Source organism: Lactuca saligna, chromosome 2 (assembly GCF_052625555.1).
Source record: "Lactuca saligna cultivar CGN05327 chromosome 2, ASM5262555v1, whole genome shotgun sequence".
Lineage (NCBI taxonomy): Eukaryota > Viridiplantae > Streptophyta > Magnoliopsida > Asterales > Asteraceae > Lactuca > Lactuca saligna.
The window spans coordinates 38,014,118-38,035,697 of NC_136418.1; positions in this window are offsets into that span (position 1 = coordinate 38,014,118).

The window sequence follows — 21,580 nt, forward strand, 5'->3', positions numbered from 1 at the left end:
AGAGAGAGAGAGAAAGAGAGAGAGAGAGAGAGAGAGAGAGAGAGAGTGTGTGTGTGTGTGTGTCTGAAGAGAGGGACATGAAGTGTAAAAATGGACCTAATGATTGAAGTTATAGGGAAAAGAGAGCATGGGAGAGAGTACGGACGCATTTTATGAGTATAAGAGAGGTCCTCTCTCTCCTAATTCACATTTATATAATTTTCCCTTAATTTTTATAAAACCCCAATTTTTATAAAAAGGCTTCTTTATTTAATTCTTGATTTATTAAAACTCTTTGTTTTTAACTAATAAATTATGATTAATGTTTGATAATTAAATTTTTATGTCTTTCATTAAATCCCATAACTTAATTATTTAAATTTGATATAATGAGGTTCGTAACAAATCTTATAGAGTTTTTAGGTTTTAAAGTTTATAAATTTGGATTTTTGGGCTCTTTTGGGCTTTTGGAACTTTGTTAGATATTTACCATCATAATGAAATGAAATTAGAAGATTTTAATTTATTTTTAAGGTTTTATACTCTTTTTCAATTGTAACAAATGTTTGGAGTTCATTCTAATTCGGGTATTGGCATTTCCTACAGTAGCTAGACAACTTACTAGAATCGTAAGAGTCAAGTATATTAGTCCTAGATTTTTGTTAGATCCTAGTTTCTACAAGATTATGACCTAATTTATACTACTAAGCCATAGCATGATGTGCATATATGGTTTATAAAAAGATGCATGAGTCTAAGAATGTCCTGAATTTGACAGTTGTCACACCGGCCATAAGCAGGCCGATTGCCCGGGGTTGCAGGGAGGGGGAGGAGCAGTGGTGGCGCCTGCACCCGCCACAAAGAGGATCAATGATAGTCGCCCTATTAAGGCGGATTCTCCTGTGGTAAAGAGTCGTGCATTCCGGTTGACTACCGTGGATGCTCGGGCAGCACCAGACGTCGTGGCTGGTACATATTTTATTTTTCCTAGTTAATATTGATTTGTATTTCTTATGTGTATATATGCGTGCTCCTGAATTTGGACCATTTTTGTCAATGGTATGTCAGCTCATGTTCTTTTCGATTCGGGAGCTACTTGATCGTTCGTATCTCATGTGCTTAGCAAGAAGTTCCGAGATGCTTCGAGGACTTTGGATTCCCCGCTTGAGGTTGAGATTGCAGATGAACGCAATGTGAGTGTTCCGAGGGTATATCAGGATTGTCTCTTGAATGTATTAAGGGAGAGGTTTCAGGTTGATTTGGTACAGATACCATTGCGAGGGCTGAAGGTGTTTGTCGGGATGGATTGGTTGTGGGCCAATGGGGCCATGATAGATTGTGAGCGCCAACTGGTGAGAGTTTGAACCCTAAGTGGGGGAGAACTAGTTATTCATTGGGAGAAGGCCTTGCAGGGGCTAACCGTCTGTTCAGCTGCAAGGGCTAGGAGACTTCTTCATCAAGGTTGTTCGTGATTTTTAGCATACATCTCGGATACGAGGGTTGAGCCCACGATAGATTTGGGAAGTGAACCGGTTGTATGAGATTTTTAGGATGATTTTCCAGAAGAGTTGCCTGGGGTACCTCTGGAGAGCCAAGTGGAGTCTCACATTGATTTTGTGTCGGGTGCCGCTCGGATAACCAAGGCACCGTACCAGCTAGCTCCGCCCAAGATGCACGAGCTGTCTACGCAACTTCAGGAGCCGATAGACCGTGGGTTTATTTGTTCGAGTAGTTCCCTGTCGGAGTACTAATCCTGTTCATGAAAGAAAAGGATAGGTCACACAATATGTGCATCGATTATCGGGAGTTGAACAAGCTAACAGTGAAAAAACGTTATTCGCTTCTGAGGATCGATGATTTGTTCGATCAACTGTAGGGTGCATCTTGATTTTCCAAGATTGATCTTCAGTTGGGGTATAATAAAATGAGGATTAAGGATGAGGATATAACAAACACAACTTTCAGGACGCGGTACGGTCACTATGAGTTTGTGGTGATGCCATTCGCACTTACCAATGCTCCGACAGCAATCATGGATCTCATGAACAGGGTGTATAGGCCGATGTTGGATCGGTCATTGATCGTGTTTATTGAAGATGTCTTGGTCTATTCTAAGACCAAGGAAGAATATGAGCAGCATCTGAGGGAGGTATTAGAGATATTGAGGACAGAAAGGGTTTATGCTATGTTCTCAAAGTGTGATTTCTGGTTGAGAGAGGTGCAGTTTTTGGGGCACATCATCATCCAAGAGGGTATTTTGATGGACCCAGCCATGATTGAGGCAGTGATGCAGTGGGAAGTATCGAGGAATGCATCTGAGATTTGTAGCTTCTTGGGTCTAGCGGGGTACTTTCGGAGATTCATCAAGGATTTCTCCAAGATCATCGTACCGACCCATTTGGCCAAGAAGAATGTGACATTTTGGTGTCCGAACCAATAGTTGGCTTTCGACACCTTGAGGTAGAGTTTATGTAAGGCTCCGATCTTAGCACTATCTGATGGGTTGGATGATTTGGTGGTGTATTGTGATGTGTCTATCACGGGGTTAGGCGCTTTTGTGATGCAGAGGGGGCATGTGATCGCGTACGCCTCTAGGCAGATGAAACCTCATGAGGCGAATTACCCCACTCACGACCTGGAATTGGGGACAGTGGTGTTCGCCCTCAAGATCTGGAGACATTACTTGTACAGAGTTCGGTACACCATCTTTACTGACCACAAGAGTTTGAAGTATTTGATGGATCAGCAGAACCTCAACATGCATCAGAGGAGGTGAGTGGATGTACTAATGGATTATGACTATGAGATCCTATACCATCCAGGGAAGGCCAATGTGGTGCCCGATTTTTTGAGCCGCAAGGCGGGGGGTTCTTCGATCAGGAACGTTTGTTTGAGGATGACGGTGGTCTCTCCATTATTAGATATGATCAAAAAGGTTCAGGTGGAAGGTTTAAAGAAAAATAATTGGAAGATAGACTAGAGTCAAGGCCAGATTCCCATGTTTGTTCAGGATGGTCGGGGTTGTTTGACATAGTGTGGCCGGGTGTGGGTTTCGGTATCTAGGGGGAGTGATATGGAAGATTTTAGAGGAGACACACAAGTCCAAATTATCTATACATCATGGGGCTACAAAAATGTATAGAGACCTAAGACTGAGTTACTGTTGGCCCTGCATGAAGCGGGAGACCGCTTGGTTTGTGGAGCGGTGCTTGACCTGTAGGAAGGTTAAGGCCGTGCATCAGCGGCCTCATGGAAAGGTTCAGCCGCTACCCGTTCCTATGTGGATGTGGGAAGAGGTAACCATGGACTTCATAACGAAGTTACCGAGGATGGTGACGGGTGTGGATGCCATATGGGTTTTTGTGGACAGATTGACAAAGAGTGCCCACTTTATTCCGATCTCCAAGAACATCTCCACTGAGAACCTAGCGGATATTTATGTGCCAGAGGTGTTGGTTAGGCATGGTGAGCCAGTGTTAGCGGTCTCTAACAAGGATGTCCGGTTTACATCCAGATTCTGGAGAAAGTTCCACGAGGAACTGGGCACTCATTTACATTTCAGCCTTGCTTACCACCCCCAGACAAATGGCCAGAGTGAGAGGACGATCCAAACACTGAAGGACATGCTTCAGGCATGTGTATTGGACTTTGGAGGGAGTTGGGATACATACCTCCCACTAGCAGCGTTTTCATATAACAATAGTTATCATGCTAGTATCGACCGACCCCCGTTTTAGATGTTGTATGGTCGGAGGTGTAGAACCCCTATTTGCTGGGGTGAGGTAGGGCATTGAGTCATGGGGGGCACTGAGGTGGTGCTCAAGACTATTGAGTTGATTCAGCAGGTGCACGACAGGCTGCGGGTTGCGTAGAGCTGTCAGAAAAGCTATGTTGACCGGTACCGATCGAATCTCGAGTTTCAGGTGGGGGATTTCGTCTTGCTGAAAGTGTCACCAATTAGGAAGAGGGGGATTATAGGGCTCTGATGTTGGATAAGGTGTCTAAGTCCATAACTATTTCTGGTATGTACTTGACCCGACCCGACATGGTCCATTTGGGTTGCATGGCACCATGCAATTGGATAGACTAAATGAGAGAAATAACACTTGGAGATTATTAATATATTATAAGTTCTAATATATTAATAATATTATTTGATTAGTTTGATCAAGAATTAATTTAGAATTAATTAAGTGATCAAAAGATAACTAATTAAATATATGGGTTGATTATGTAAATCATCCATATCTTGTATAGTGGGCTAAGAGGCTCCATGGATTATCAAGTTGGGTTCCACCCATAGGATGCTCCATGGATGCTCCATGGGAGTTACAAACCCATGGGTCATGGAAATGAAGAGTCATGACACATTAGGGTTTACATGGTGTAACCCTAGATGTGTCAACACTATATAAGAATCATATTCTCCACCAAAATCGGCTACATATGTGAAACAAGAAGGCTAAGCCTATTTCAAGTAGTGTGCATTCTCTCAAAAGTCTTTCCAAGAGCATTTGGTGTTGTGTGAAGCGTTTGAGGCATCACACTTGGGGTGCTAGGCTCATAAGGATTCAAGGAACATAAGCAACAACAAGGTAAGTTATTCTATCTATCATTCAAGTTAAACTTGTTCCGCATGTATGCTAGATAGTAATATAGCCTTGGAATTCAACTTTGCATGATAATTAGACAAACATAGATCCAAGGTTATTAGGGTTGCATGTACACTTAGGAAGTGTTAGAATGCTCAAAACTCGACAGTGGTACCAGAGCCTAGGCTTGTTTGTTTTTTATTTGTGCTAAAAAGTTGAAGAAAGTCGAAAAACTTGCTGTCTGACTGCTAGAATCCTCGAGTCCGTGGGGGGACTCGTCGAGTTCACTTGTATCTTCAACCTACTCGTCGAGTAGGTTAATGCACTCAGCGAGTAGGGTCGACAGAGTGCAGATTTTCGACTTTAGTTGCTGGAAATGGATTAGAAACATTACCCTAAACTGTTTTGGTACTTGAAAACTTGTTTTAGATGGTGTAATGTCTTTGCTAATTCATTTACAACAACTAGTTATCAAAATTACAAAGTTTTAAGTGTAACTTTGATTTATGAATGTGTTCATTTTCATGTTCTTGTTCTTATGATGTTTTAGATGATCATAGGAATTATTTGTAACCTATGTGGTAGATTAATTCTTGATCATAATGTGTTTTAATGGAGTCCATAACTTGTCCTCAAGTTATGGAAAACCAAGAGTCACACTTGAATTAAAACCATTAAAAGAACACAAGAGTTAGAAAAATGAAGATTCTTCATTTTATCACTCTATTAAACTCATAAGTTACAAGAAATGAAAAGTTTTGAAAGTTACAAAACTTGCCCTCAAGTTTTGGAAAAAGTAAAGTCTTATTAAAACTTTAGTTCCAACCGTTAGAATTTTAAAAGTTAAAATTCAACCCTTATACTTATATTATTATAATTTAATAATTATATATATGTATAAGAACAAAGTCGTCTTACCGCTAGTACGCCTCATTCACGAAGCCGGTCTATAAGGTGGGTATAAGGTTGTTGCCTATAAAATGACAACTTAATGGGTGTCCATTCTCACCCACCGCTCGCTTGACTGGTGGAGGGTCGTTAGCCGAACGGGTAGGACAAGGACTAATAAATTCTCATTAAAAGTACGATGAATATTATAAAGTAACTATATGTTTTATTAAATTCCCAATCTTAGTTACTTTAGGAAAATGTGAATAAGCTGCTAATCCATGAAATTACACTTTACACTTTGTCTAAGTCGTTGGTGGAGCGTGTGTGGTTAACCGGCACACTAACTTGGACTTAACAAGGTAGGTAAAGGGTGAATTAAGGTTTCTTATAGTATCGGTGGAGCGTGTGAGGTTTACCGGCACATCGATTGAGTGATAAACTTTAAGGGTACCAAGTGATTTGAATGGTTACTTCACACCTCGTTTTGTGATCCTCGGTATCCCAGTCACAAAACTTGGAGGGCACACTAGAGATTGAAACATGCCTTTGAAAAATTTCATTGAATCTCAAAGAATCTAGGAGTTTCTAAGAACCAATCAAAAACCTAATATCTAATATTTCGGTTTTCATGGTGGAAATTGGTGAATCGTCATTCACCTACCTTTCAAATATGTTATAGCTTGGATTACGGCATACCTCTTCTAAGTTATAATATATTGTGATTGGATCCTAGCCTTAATATTACATTTGGGTGTTTTATTAAGGAGTCTCTTAATATCTAAACTAATCTTGTCCTCTTCCTTCAAATGTCTTCTAACAATGCTACTTCTAGCTCTAATCCTAATGGCTCCTTTACCCTTATGAACGTGTGGGGGAAAGTCACTTTTGATGGATCCAACTTCAATGAGTGGATCAGAAACATTAGGATGATTACCCGCTACGAGGACAAAGAATATGTCCTTGACAAGGAGCTTAAGGAGATTGATGAGACCACTGCAACTCCTCAGGAGATCGCTGACTTTCAGGCACATGAAAGGGATGCTACGAAAGTAGCATGCATCATGATGGCCACGATGACAGCGGAACTCCAAAAGTCCTATGAGGATTTCTACCCTTATGAAATGCACTAAGATTTGATGGAAAGATACCATCAAAGTGCACGACAAGAGAGGTACGAAATCATCTGCTCCATGATAACAACCATGATGAAGGACGGGGATTCCGTCACGAGCCACATGCAGAAAATGCAAAGGTATGTGGATCGATTGCTGAAGCTTAATGTGAACTTCCCTGAGGAGCTTGCAATATATATAATTTTGCGCTCCTTACCATCGTGCTATGGTCAATTACGCATGACATATCACATGAATAAGGAAGAGGTCACACTCAGCAAACTTCAGGGACTTCTCAAGACCGCAGAATCAGGTCTTAAGGGGAAGTCGGTTGTTAACACTCCTACTCCAAACTCCACTCCGGTTTTGGCAATCGGGAAAAGTCGAGGGAAGAAGAGAAAGAGTTCTTCGAAGGGTACCAAGGTTACGACCCTTGATGGCTTTTCTTCAAGTGGAACCAAGAAAGGTTTCATCACTCCTTCTTCTGACCCAAAAGAGGTTGAATGCTTCTATTGCCATGAAAAATCACATTGGAAGCGGAACTGCCCAAAATACAAACAAGATGTGAAGGATGGGAAAGTTAAACCCAACCATGCAGGTATTTACACTATCATATTTAATAACTCACCCCATTCTAAATCTTGGGTCCTTGATACCGGTTGTGGTATTCACATTTGTTGTGACTTGCAGGGACTAAGAAGAAGTGAGAATGTGGAGCAAGGAAGAATAAACTTACTCATGGGGAATAGGAAAGTTACACCTGTCATCAAGATTGGAGTTTATACTTTATCGCTAAGTAGTGGGTTAAATTTAGATTCGAATAAATGTTGTTATTTGCCAGAAATGGCAAGAAATATTATTTCCTTTCATGCATTGTATAAACAAGGTTTCACCTTTTCATTTGATAATGAAGTTGGTTCGATTAATGCTTTCTTTAATAATGTTCTTTATTTTAAAGCATTACCTTGTGATGGTGTGTATGAAGCTGTATCTATTGTAGATAACTTAGGAAATAATGTTTTGTGTATTGATTCTCTTAATAATAATAACTTGGATAAAGCATCATTATGGCATTGTCCTCTTGGACATATAAGCAAGAAACGCATAGGCCAACTCCAAAAGGATGGAGTCTTGGAGTCGTTTGACCTAAAGTCAAATGATAGTTGCGAATCATGCTTACTTGGAAAAATGACGAAGTCACCCTTCACAGGCTCGTGTGAGAGGGGTGAAGGGTTGTTGGACCTTGTACACACGGATGTGTGTGGACCATTCAAACATGCCACAAGGGATGCTAATCGTTATTATTTGAATTTTACTGATGATTACAATAGATATGGATATGTCTACTTAATCAAGCATAAGTCAGAGACTTTCGAAAGGTTTATGGAATTTAAACAGGAAGTCGAGAATCAATTGGGCAGGAACATTAAGATGCTTCGATCCGATCGAGGTGGTGAGTATCTTAGTTCAGAGTTCCTCGACTATCTAAGGTAATGTGGGATTGTCTCACAATTGACACCTCCCAGGACACCGCAGTTGAATAGTGTGGCTGAGAGGTGTAATCGAACCTTGTTAGACATGGTTCGTTCCATGATGAGTCGAGCTTTGCTACCAATCTCATTCTGGGGGTATGCCTTAGAGACTACCTCCCATATCCTTAATCTAGTCCCTACAAAGAAAGTTGCCAAAACTCCTCACGAGATGTGGACTGGTAAAGTACCTAAACAAGACCACATCAAGATTTGGGGTTGCGAGGCCTTCGTGGGACGCGAGACTCATGATAAGCTCGAACCTCGAAGTGAGAGGTGTATTTTCATCGGCTACCCATAACAATCCTTTGGTTACCTCTTCTACAGACCTAGTGATAATGTGGTCTTTGTAGCAAGAAGAGGAGTCTTTCGAGAAAGAGAGTTTATAAGCTAAGGAGATAGTGGGAGGCAAATTGATCTTGAAGAAATTCAAGAGTGAAGTGGTGAAGGAACTTCAAACTCTAGCCCTCTACTTGAGGAGGAAACTCCTGTTGAGCCAATTGATAAATCTGTACCTCTGAGGCGTTCCACGTGAGTTAGGAGTGCACCTGAGCATTACTATGGATTCCATATTACTGCAGAAGGTGAGACACTTATTAGTGATGGGACACTAGTAAGTCAAGATGACCCTAACAGCTACGAGGAAGCCATGGCAGGCCCCGAGTCTGCTAAATGGAAAGAGGCTATGGATAGCGAGATACAATCCATGTATGACAATCAAGTTTGGAACTTGGTTGAGAATGTACCAGGTCGTAAGATAGTAGGGTGCAAATGAATCTTCAAGAAGAAGACCGACATGGATGGTAATGTACACACTTATAAGGCTCGACTGGTTGCAAAGGGCTTCTCTCAAATTCCTGGAGTGGATTATGATGAGACCTTTTCTCCAGTAGCCAAGATTAAGTCTATTAGGGTTATGTTAGCCATAGCCACATTTCATGACTATGAAATTTGGCAAATGGATGTCAAAACCTCTTTCCTTAATGGAAAGTTGGTTGAAGATGTTTACATGAGTCATCCAGAAGGTTTTGTCAGCAGCGAGTACCCTAATAGAGTGTGTAAGCTTGAACAATCCATCTATGGATTAAAGCAAGCACCTCGCAGATGGAATCTTTGCTTTGATGAAAAGGTCAAGGAATTTGGCTTTTCTAGGAGTGAAGATGAATCTTGAGTGTATGTCAAGGATAGTGGGAGTATAGTTAGCTTTTTGGTATTGTATGTGGATGACATACTACTCATAGGAAACGACATTCCAACCCTGCAGGAAGTAAAGTCCTAGCTTGGGAAGTGTTTCGCTATGAAGGACCTTGGTGAAGCTGCCTATATTTTAGGGATTAGGATATTGAGAGATCGGAGTAAAAGACTAATTGGACTTAGTCAGAGTACCTACTTGGATAAGGTGCTGAAGAGATTCAACATGCAGGACTCTAAGAAAGGAGAGTTACCCATCCAGAGTAACGCCAAATTGAGTAAGACACAAAGCCCTAGCACTGAGGCTAAGATAGCATAAATGAGTCGAATACCTTATGCTTCGGCTATAGGATCGATCATGTATTCTATGACGTGTACTAGGCCTAATGTAGCCTTTGCCCTGAGCATGGTTAGCAGGTTTCAGGGGAACCCTGACAAGGCACACTGGACTGCGGTAAAGAATATTCTCAAGTACCTACGAAGGACTAAGGACTGACCCTCGGTGGGAGTGATGACATGAGAGTTGTAGGGTATAGTGATGCTAGCTTCCAGACTGATAGGGATATTTTCCGCTCTCAGTCGGGCTGGGTCTTTACCCTAAACGGAGGAACAATTTCTTGGAAGAGTTCCAAACAAGAGACAGTGGCTGATTCAACTTGCGAATCAGAGTATATTGCAGCGAGCGAGGCGGAAAAGGAGGCTATATGACTAAAGAACATCGGAGACCTTGGAGTTGTACCAGCTATTAAAGAGCCAATGGAAATTTTCTGTGATAGTGAAAGCGTTGTTGCCTTAGCCAAGGAACCAAGGGATCACGGGAGATCCAGACACATCGATAGAAAATACCATTTTATTAGACATCGAATAGAAGAAGAACTCCTCATGGCAAAGAGGGTATCATCGGATGAGAACCCAGCATATCCCCTCACGAAGGGACTGACTCGGGTTAAGCATCTCCAGCATGCTCGGAGCATAGGGCTGAAGGATGATATTAGATTTAGTAGTTTGATAACCTCAAAATTTGTAAAGTGTAATTGACATTAGATGATGAATAAAAGGTGTTTTATTTATGAGTAAAGTGTTGCTATCTCTTGTCAATCGTTTACTATATTTCTTTTGCATGTTTTGACTTCCAGAATAATTTTTTTTGGTATAACATATTTTTCAAGCCTCCACAGTCGGTCATATGTCGGAAGTAGGTATGAATCAAGACTGTCATGATTGGTTGCAGAGGTCTAAGGTGTTAGAGAAGGCTACAACAATCATGAGTGCTCATAAGTTCTGAGCATTGGACTCAACCCACGCTCACTGGAATCACTTCATGGAATTCTATCTCGAGTGATCGTGAGACGGTAATATCATATAAGTCTTCAAACCTAGAGATATGATTTGTTACTTACAAGTTGGTTATGCATTGATTGTACGAAAACGCATTGGTAACTCGATGTTATAAATCGCGCTTTTGTGTGTAATTCAATGAGTGATAGAACAAACATATGAGTCGAAGTTTATCTGTTCCTTCATGGATTAGAAGCTGATATCTGGGCCCCTCGATAATTTAGTTTTGACCTATGTACCGGGCCCGATCAGAACTAAGTTGATGTGTTCAATTAAGTTCTTTGTCAAACAAATCGGAAATCGGGAAACAAACTGTTGGACAATAAGTAAGACATTGTTCCATGTATTTGTCTGACTGATATCTAGAACAAAGGATTATATGATCACTTATCTTAAATGGCGTACCATCATCTTCTCAGTTCCGAGAAACCTTGAAAAGAGGTACGATTGCCGATCGGTTCCTGAAGTCATACTTGCAGTAATAGTTATTAGACTTATCCAAGTGGGAGAATGTTGGATAAGGTGTCTAAGTCCATAACTATTTATGGTACGTACTTGACCCGACCCGGCATGGTCCATTTGGGTTGCATGGCACCATGCAATTGGATAGACTAAATGAGAGAAATAACACATGGAGATTATTAATATATTATAAGTTCTAATATATTAATAATATTATTTGATTAGTTTGATCAAGAATTAATTTAGACTTAATTAAGTGACCAAAAGATAACTAATTAAATATATGGGTTGATTATGTAAATCATCCATATCTTGTATAGTAGGCTAAGAGGCTCCATGGATTATCAAGTTGGGTTCCACCCATAGGATGCTCCATGGATGCTCCATGGGAGTTACAAACCCATGGGTCATGGAAATGAAGAGTCATGACACATTAGGGTTTACATGGTGTAACCCTAGATGTGTCAACACTATATAAGAATCATATTCTCCACCAAAATTGGCTACACATGTGAAACAAGAGGGCTAGGCCGATTTCAAGTAGTGTGCATTCTCTCAAAAGTCTTTCCAAGAGCATTTGGTGTTGTGTGAAGCATTTGACGCATCACACTTGGGGTGCTAGGCTCATAAGGTTTCAAGGAACATAAGCAACAACAAGGTAAGTTATTCTATCTATCATTCAAGTTAAAATTGTTCTCCATGTATGCTAGATAGTAATATAGCCTTGGAATTCAACTTTGCATGATAATTAGACAAACATAGATCCAAGGTTATTAGGGTTGCATGTACACTTAGGAAGTGTTAGAATGCTCAAAACCCAACACCTGATACATTGGACCGTTCAGGATTGCTAACCAGGTGGGTAAGGTGGCTTATCGCTTGGATCCGTCAGACGAGCTTAGCCAGATACACAACACCTTCCACGTGTCCCAACTTCAAAAGTGTGTCACAGACGAGGCCACAATTATTTCTATGGACAAAATTCAGGTGGATGAGAGTCTGTACTGCATTGAGAGGCCCGTTGTGGTTCTAGATAAGAAGAATAAGGTCCTTCGCAATAAGGAAGTGAAGCTAGTGAAGGTGCAATAACAGCACCATAGACGCTCCGAATGGACATGGGAGTCAGAGGATGAGATGCGAGACCACTACCCAGATTTTTTTGCATCAACAGAGTTTGAGGATGAAGTCTAGTTCAAGTGGGGGACATTTGTAATGCTCATTTTAGGTATCAATTATTTCTTTAACATTTTAGAGTTTTGGACTGGGACTCGACGTGTGGGGGAGCTACAACTCGTCGAGTAGGGATCATTTTGGACGCGGGACTTAGGGTCTACTCGATGAGTACTGGTAAGGTAAACCCTAATTTTCTGGGTTTTGTACCCTATATAAAGAACTTATGGCTCATTTGTAGCCTCCCTGATCGTCCTTACAGCCCATAGAAACCATAGTTTGAGCATTAAACCTTCTTGAGTGTGTGAGAGAGCTTTGGAGAGTGATTTTGGTGTGATTGTGAAGGAATTTTGAGCTTGAAGCAGGTGGAGTAAATAGAGAAGCATTAGATCTGACATCTAGTCTGTTTTGGCAACCATCTTCAGGTATAAAGTTGCTACCTTGACCTTTAGTTGCTTAGATCTCATCTTATGAAAGTATATGGTTATTTTTGATGCATAATGGTGTCACTCTCAGATTTGAACTTGTCATGAGGATATGGTTTCAGATATTGAAACCTCTAGGCCTTAATGGCCATAAAGTTGCTCACTTTATCTAGTCTTAGCTCTTCTCCATTCGCTAAACCTTGTATGAAACTTATTTTTAGTGATCTAGCCTCTTGAGGCCTTGCATGGACGTAAAGTTTGCAAATTTACGTGGTATTTCAGTTCTAAGGGACTAGATTTGTAGTTTGGGACTTTGGATTCGACCGAAAGGACTGAATATGTTAAGTCAGGGAAAAAATCAACGAGTTGGATTAGGGTTTTCCCGTTTTCGATATGCATAGTGAACTCGGCGAGTTGATAGGATAAATTGGCGATTTGGTTAGGGGTTTTCCCCAATTTCTGAACAATGAAGGAACTCGATGAATTACTAGATGCTCTCCGCGAGTTGAGTCAACATGGACTGTTGACATTAACTTTGACTATGGTTGTCCAATCTTGACTTTGAGGGTATTCTTGGACATTTCGGGAGTTTGACAAGTCGATCACCTGATGATTGTAGGTAGTTGAGTTGGTGCTATGCATTGGGACTTATCTTATCAATTCAACATTCTTGATAGGTGAGTCTCCTCACCATACCAATGGGTTGAAGGCACCAAGGCTGACCCATTATTTGTTATGTGATATGCTAGTTGGTTATGGGATATATGGTATACTAGTTATTTGTGATACCTGCATAACAGACCTCAGGGGTGTCTCGAGGCACTTGGGTGTAATACCTTTGAAGGATTTGAAGGTATCCCAAGTAAAGACCTCGGGGGGTTCCCGAGGCACTTGGGAGTAAGACCCTGGAGGGATTCCAGGGCATCCTTGGGCTAAGACCTCGGTGGGTTCCCGAGGCACCCGAAGTAAGGCCCTAGAGGGTTTGCAAGCCATCGTTAGGCTAAGACCTAGGGTGTTCCCGAGGCACCCGGAGTCAGACCCTATATGGTTTCCAGAGTTTCCTTGGGCTAAAACCTTGAGGCTTCCCATGGTACTCGAAGTAAGACCCTGGAGGGTTTCCAGGGCATCCCTATATGTTGTATGCATGGCTTATGTGGTTTATCTAGCTTATATAGCTAATATGGATTATGTGATTATGTGGATTATGTGGGGTATGGTTTGGGGAACTCACTAAGAATTAGCTTACAATTTGTTGGTTTGTTTCAGGTATTTTTGAGACTAAGGGCAATGACAAGGCCTGATGGCGCGACGTGCACTCTCCAACATTTTAGCTGGGGAGCTTGTGATATTTGAAATAAAATGTTGATGTTATGAATTTTGAAAGCAATTTTCACTGATATTTCATATTTTATAGAAATGTTTTGGTTATTTAAAAATAAAAATTTTATTTGGAAATTTGGGTCAATACAGTGGAAAGAATCGAGTGATTGAGGGAAACAATCAACATTTGCAGTTCTTCAAGGTATTTTGAAACATCTGGTTGAACCTTGAAATTGGAACCTTGAATCTTCAACAAATGTTGAGATGAAGCATCATCAGTTATTTGAGAAGGATCAACTCGAACAGTTGTGGCCGCCATTGTTAGGGTTTGAAGGCTTAAAAGAAAATATGAATATAAGGTAATATAATTTGGGGAAATCTTTAGCCTTGATGTGTAAAGTTTGAATGTGATACCCCAAAACCTTTATATATTTAAGACCCAGTTTGAATTTGAAGCGGTTATCAATTAGAACGTGCCACGTGTTTCCTTGAAAAACGGACTTGTAGACTTAATGGTCTCCACGTCTGAAAAGTAATGAGCACTTTTCCTAGAAAATAGTGAAGTAACGAAACTGTCACATCAATCAATCGTTTTGCCCCAAGAGGATAATAACCGTCACATGAGCCTTCGTTTCGATGCAGGGCTCATTCACTTTTGGGATGTGAAACGAAATCATAGCCAGACATTCAAAATCTCTGTTTGGTTTGGTATTACTCAAGACCTCAAGGATTCCTTGTGCAATTGTGTGCCAAAGAATGAGATAAAAACAAAATAAATTTATTTTGGTCATTGTGATGTCAATTATAGAATTGACCAAAATGCAGTACGACCCCGTGCAAAGATCACTTCATTCTACATCAAGAGAGATGTCGAACAGCTTATATGGTTTCCCGTGAATTATAATCGAATATTCGAAATGGAATATTGAAGGGCATCTTTTAGATAGGATTTGAAAGGTATAATCAATTTTGTTCATTATCATGACTTAACATAAGTGTGAGTACAATGAAAAAAATTTCTTGTTTGACGAGTGTGTTAGTGACAAGCAAAGGTGAGATAAATTTGTAAGACACAATAGGTTCAAAATGATATTCATACAAAAATCATAATTCAAGAAAATTTACGTGTTGGATCCTATTAGGCAAAAATGTCTTGGGTAAAGATCATTTTCTCAAGACCATTCAAATCGAAAGAAATATGATTTTGAATATCAAAATGTGGTACTAAAACATGTGTTTCGTTAGAATCTTGAACATAAACTTCACCGTCAATTCCTTTAAAAGTTTGAAATTTTAGGTTTCACTATCATCACTGTAACAACCCGAAATTTCCGTATCATCTTTTGTAACTCTTTCGTAGTACAATTCACGCAACCAATCGTCGTTTCCAAATTCGATTTCCGATCTTCCGTTTAATTAAGTCATTAACTGGTACATATTTAAAATGACTTAATGGGTGTCTTAATACATTTAGAAATCATTTTAACACCCAACCTTAGTGATCGGAATAATTCTAGAAATTACCGTATCGAGTTACGGCAACTCAATCGGGTACGACCAAAAGCCTCGTCTAACGCCGGTATCGGGTAGAATTCCACCGTGTCCAAAACTTAAACACTATATAAACGTGTTTAAGCCTCCATTTGAAGCCTTTGGCAAATTTCTCATTTAACTCTTCCAACCTCTCTCCTCATCCAAATTCAAAGGTCCAAAACTAAGATTTAAGGCTTCCAATCAAAGAGGTAACACCCCTAACTTGTTATTCAACCTCTTTAGCCTTCAAATCGATGTTTAATTTGTGTTTTGGGACCAAGAACATGAGTTTACAGCCAAGGAACAAGCTTGGGCCGTAAACTCCTAAAGATGGGGTTTTTAAGCCCTAAAACCCCTCCTAAGCAATGTTGGACATTAGATATGGCTTAATGACTTAATGGAAAGGACTTATAACATTTAAAACATTGATTTTGAGGGACAAAAGTGAGTTTACGGCCAAGACATATTCTTGGGCCGTAAACTCCACTTAAATGGGGATTTAGTGCCTTAAATCATGTCCAAATGCCTTGAAACTCAACCAATGGCCTCGTGGTAAAATCTAGATGCATCTAAAAATAGTTTAAGGGCTTTAAACACATCAAAAATGTCATTTATAGGAGTTTACGGCCTAGGAACATACCCTTGGCCGTAAACTCATAAAACCATGTTAATGATGCATCAAATACACTCAAATGGCTTGCATAAATTTCTAGAATCACATGTGATTGTTTTTAAGCATCAAGAACTAACTTTTCATGGGTATAATAGAGTTAACGGCCTTAGAACATGCCTCCAGGCTGTAAACTCCAAAAAGTGTTTTAAATGGTGTTTTAAATTCATAACAAGGCTTGGAAAATTAACTAGAATCACATGTGATTGTCCTTTGTAGCTCAAATCAATTTTTCTTGGCCATGAGTGAGTTTACGGCCGTAAACTCCTATGGTATGGCTGTAAACTCCCTTTTAGGTTTTATAATTTCATTCAATCCATTCCAAGGCATTTTAGAAATCCATTCCAGCAATCCCCATGTCCATTTAAGCCATTAAACACTCAAAATCACACCCACATGAGTTTACGGCCGTAAACTCATGTATGTGTGTGTTCTATGGATGTAAACTACTTAAAATGTTTACTCTTGGGGAGTAAACTCAAGTCCCAAGTTCCTAGTACCATTACACATCCGAAGATGTCACCCGAGTCACTCCAAACGCTCGTTTTGAGGTGTTTAACCTCGTTGGAATGTAATGTTCCATATGATTAGTGAATGTATCCCTAATTGTATATATATGGACATTATTTCATTTTACATAGGGACATCACGAGTAATCAAACCCCGAACCAACGTCTAGTATTCCAAACCGATGCGTTTCCGAGTCCGGTGAGTTCATACCCCTACCCTTTTTCACTGTTTTCACTGTTTTCAGGGGGAACACAAGCAAAGTACAATGGAATTCTTGTACTCAAAACATGTTTTCAAATGTGTGTTTCATATTTCATATGCTTTTATTACTGATCATCACAACTGATAACAATTTGAACATGCAGATCACGTAACATATATTTGTGAAATAGGTCTTTAAACTGTTATGTTTTACATATATTTCACAAATGGTTTTCCACATTTTATCAGTTAAAAGCATGACATTAAACATTTGAACATAATACCTGTACACTGTTTTGTCCTCGGTAACACTCCACACACATACGCGAGTGGAGGACTATCATATTATTACTAGTAGATTTGTTAATCCTGTATGATTGGAGACACGTCCTCGGAGAACACTCCACCGAGATACGCGAGTGGAGGACTACACCCATAACCAGAATCTCTGGTATTTAGAGAGCGTGACTTGAGTGTATAGATCTATACGGGGTTGACTACCCCACACCTGGCTGCTAGCTACAGCCGAACCGAAATGGTTCAAGGGTGACGAAAGTCATAAGTATGTGGACTACTTATTGCCACATGTGGACTACTTATTGCCACAGGTTTCAATCTATCGTATGGTTATGGAACTCACAATTAGGATAACAGAGATTTACTTATAGTAATAATGAACCACTTATACATCTTTTACATCCTTTACATCTTTTACATCTTTTACGTACGGTAACTAACATTCAGGAAGGTACGGGACTTTCCTGGGGAAAACTTGGAACCTAATCACGTTTACATCTTTTACATCTTTAACATCACTCACATTGGAAACTAACATGCAGGAAAGCATGGGGATTTCCTGGGTAACACATACATAATAAGAAAGAGTATCAAACGGATGACATTACATCTTTTACAATTGGTAACATACAATAAGGAAAGTATGGGACTTTCCTGGTAATACATGATAAGTAAACAGAACAGTTTAACAAGTCGGATAACCAAACTATACATTTTCACATGAGTAGACATGTTTTCAGTGTACAAACTTACTACACATTACATTTGTGAAACAATAACCAACTTTTAAGAAAATACGGGATTTTCTTGGTGTACATAACATTTCAGAAACAGAAAGGAAACTCGAAACATTTTCACAAATAAAAACCGCTTATGATCTCACCAGCTTTATGCTGATTTTCAAACCGCTTGTGTTGTCAGGTCAGCGTTAGAACAGATACCCGAAGATTCCTTTTGGTCAGAAGACGGAGTACATGAAGATCCGTTTCATTTTTGTTTATATATACCATTTATCACAACTGTACAAACTTTACTTTTGAAACAACTGTAAACTTTTCTTATGTAATGTAATGGTTGTTTTACTTTACTTACTATGTGCATTGGATTTGATACTCAACGTGGAGTCAACCCCGGAAATGTTTCCGCCTTCAGTTTTTAGGGTGTGACAGATTGGTATCAGAGCCCTTGTTTATAGTGAATGAATTATACCAAACCTTACATGGTATAAAACTATAAACACTAAAAGGGCCTAAGTGCTCTGAATTAAAAGTATCTTCAAACTACAAGTATTTTCAAAAGTATACAAGTATACCGAACCGTTGTCATCCGTAACCACAAGTAGAACAGAACATAAGTAATTGGGTGCAGTGTACTATGGTTAAACCTGGGCACTTATGTAGTCGTGTCTAGGGTCAATATAGCCTGGCCAACTATATTCCTTCGAGACATGGCCAACATGTGCTTGGGAGTGACTGTGGTATACGACATGCCTAAAACTTACCCTAATATCCCAAGCATCAAACAATTGTCGTAATCAATTCATGAAATACTATGGAAGTATTTCTCGATCCCAATCCTCTGTAGAAATCCTTATTCGAATGGCTTTCTGTGATTATTCTTAGCGATAAATTATCTGTTTCGATAACTCTTTCCTGTTTTATCGCTTATTCAAATCATATAACTGCCATCTCTATCGATTCAATATAAAGGACTTACCATCCTCTCTTTCTTGATCTTATTAGATCAAGATGCCTCCCCGAAAGAGACCTAGCTCAAAGAACAACAACAATCCTTCTTCGCCGCCACCTCCTCCCCAGTTTGACCTGGCATCACTCCAGACAATGATGACAGCTGCAATGGTAGCAGCTATGTCACAAATGAACCCTAGTGGTTCAGGAGGTGGTCCCCAATCCCAGAACCCCGAAGTTAGCCAGGGACACCAAAGAGGGGGTTCCTACAAGGATTTCATGAACGCAAAACCAACATCCTTTAATGGCGCTGGAGGTGTCATTTCCTTATCTCGATGGTTCGAGAAAATCGAGTCCATCTTTGAAATCTGTACTTGTGCGGAGTCCGATAAAGTTAAATTCGCGGCCTGGACCTTCGTTGATAAAGCCTTGACTTGGTGGAATCGCCGAGTCAAATCTCTGACCTTACCCGTATCTAATGCCATGGGCTGGGAAGCCATGAAGGAACTCCTTATAGCTGAATACTGCCCCCGTGGTGAAATGCAGAAACTAGAGCACGAGCTCTGGAACCTGAAGATGAAAGGTTCCGACATTGTTGCATACACTTCCCGATTCGATGATCTCGCACTTCTCTGCCCGGGATTAGTCACTCCTGAGAACAAAAATATCGAAAGGTTTGTTTGGGGGTTATCCCAACCAACAAAGAGTCATGTTTTGGCTGCTCGTCCGGATACCTATGATAGTGCTAAGACTTTAGCTCAAATTCTGATTGATCACAGCGATGACGTTAAAGAAATCACTACCACTTCTGAGCCGACTCAAAGGAGTGGCGAAAAGAGAAAATTCTGGAAGAAGAAGAAGGGTCAATCTTCTCAAGGATCTTCCAAGAAACAGCAGACGGTAGCAGTCCATGCTGCTACTACTACCGCTGTTGCTGCTGCTTCTATAATGGGATCCACAGCCCCAACTCCTACCAGTAAATATGGTGGTAACCTCCCTCTGTGTGACAAGTGTAAATACCATCATCATCCTGGTCCTTGCCGAGAACTATCCTGTACCAATTGTGGAAAGAAAGGGCACACAGTTCGATTCTGCAAAACTCCTACCCAATCAGCCAACCAATCATCTGGAGCAGGTGTTAGTCAAGCCTGTTACAACTGTGGAGAAGTTGGGCACTTTAAAAGGAACTATCCCAAGAAGTCAACTGCTGATAACACTGGAAGGATTCTAACCATGGGACGGGAGGAAGCAGTCGCTGATCCCACTATTGTTTCGGGTACGTTCCTTCTCGATAACTCATATGCTAGTATTCTTTTCGATTCGGGTGCTGAAAGGAGTTTTGTTAGTCATGCATTCAAACATAATCTAAAACCAAATCCTCAACCACTAACTGAAACGTTTACCGTCGAGATGGCTAACGGTGAGAAAGAAAGCGCTAACGATGTATTCATAGGTTGTACGCTTACCTTAAATGATCACTCATTTCCTATAGATCTCATGCCCGTTTCCATTAAGAGCTTTGATGTTATCATTGGCATGGATTGGTTGAGTCCCAATCATGTTGATATTCTTTGTTAAGAAAAAGTCATTCGTCTCAATCTTCCTTCGGATCAAACTCTCGTAATCAATGGCGATAAACCCAATTCCAATCTTCATATCATTTCTTGCATCAAAGCTCAAAAACTCCTACAAAAGGAGTGCATTGCATTCTTAGCCCATGTGATCAACGAGAAACAAGAAGTTAGAGACCTCGTGAATATCCCCGAAGTCTGTAACCTTCCAGATGTGTTTCCCGAAGAGCTTCCAGGAATTCCTCCCGAACATCAGGTCGAGTTCCGTATTGACCTAATTCCTGGAGCTACCCCCGTAGCAAAGTCTCCGTAATGCTTAGCTCCGGCAGAAATGCAGGAGTTATCCAGTCAACTCAATGAGTTGCTCAGTAAAGGATTCATTAGACCGAGTTCCTCACCCTGGGGAGCTCCGGTTCTGTTTGTCAAGAAGAAAGATGGATCCTTTCAAATGTGTATCGACTATCGTGAACTGAACAAGTTAACCGTTAAGAACCGATATCCTCTTCCACGAATAGACGACCTCTTCGATGAACTCCAGGGAGCCAGCTACTTTTCAAAGATAGAGCTTCGGTCAGGGTACCATCAGTTACGAGTCCAGGAAAATGATGTTTCCAAAACAGCTTTTAGGACTCGGTATGGACACTACGAGTTCGTAGTGATGCCCTTTGGTCTAACCAATGCATCGGCTGTGTTCATGGACCTGATGAACCGAGTGTGCCGTCCTTTCTTAGACAAATTCGTCATCGTGTTCATTGACGACATCCTCATCTACTCCCGAAGCGAAGAAGACCACAAGCAACACTTAAGGCTAGTGTTGGAGACCTTTAGATCCGAAAAGCTATATGCGGAATTTTCCAAATGTGAATTCTGGATACGGAAGGTAACTTTCGTCGGTCACGTGGTAAGCGAGGAGGGTATTCATGTAGATCCTTCCAAGATTAAAGCGATAGAGAATTGGTCGACACCGAAAACACCCACAGAAATTCGTCACTTCTTGGGTCTCGCCGGCTACTACCGAGGATTCATTCAGAACTTTTCCAAAATCGCCAAACCTTTAACCACTCTAACACAGAAAGGTGTACCCTTTTGTTGGAGTGATAA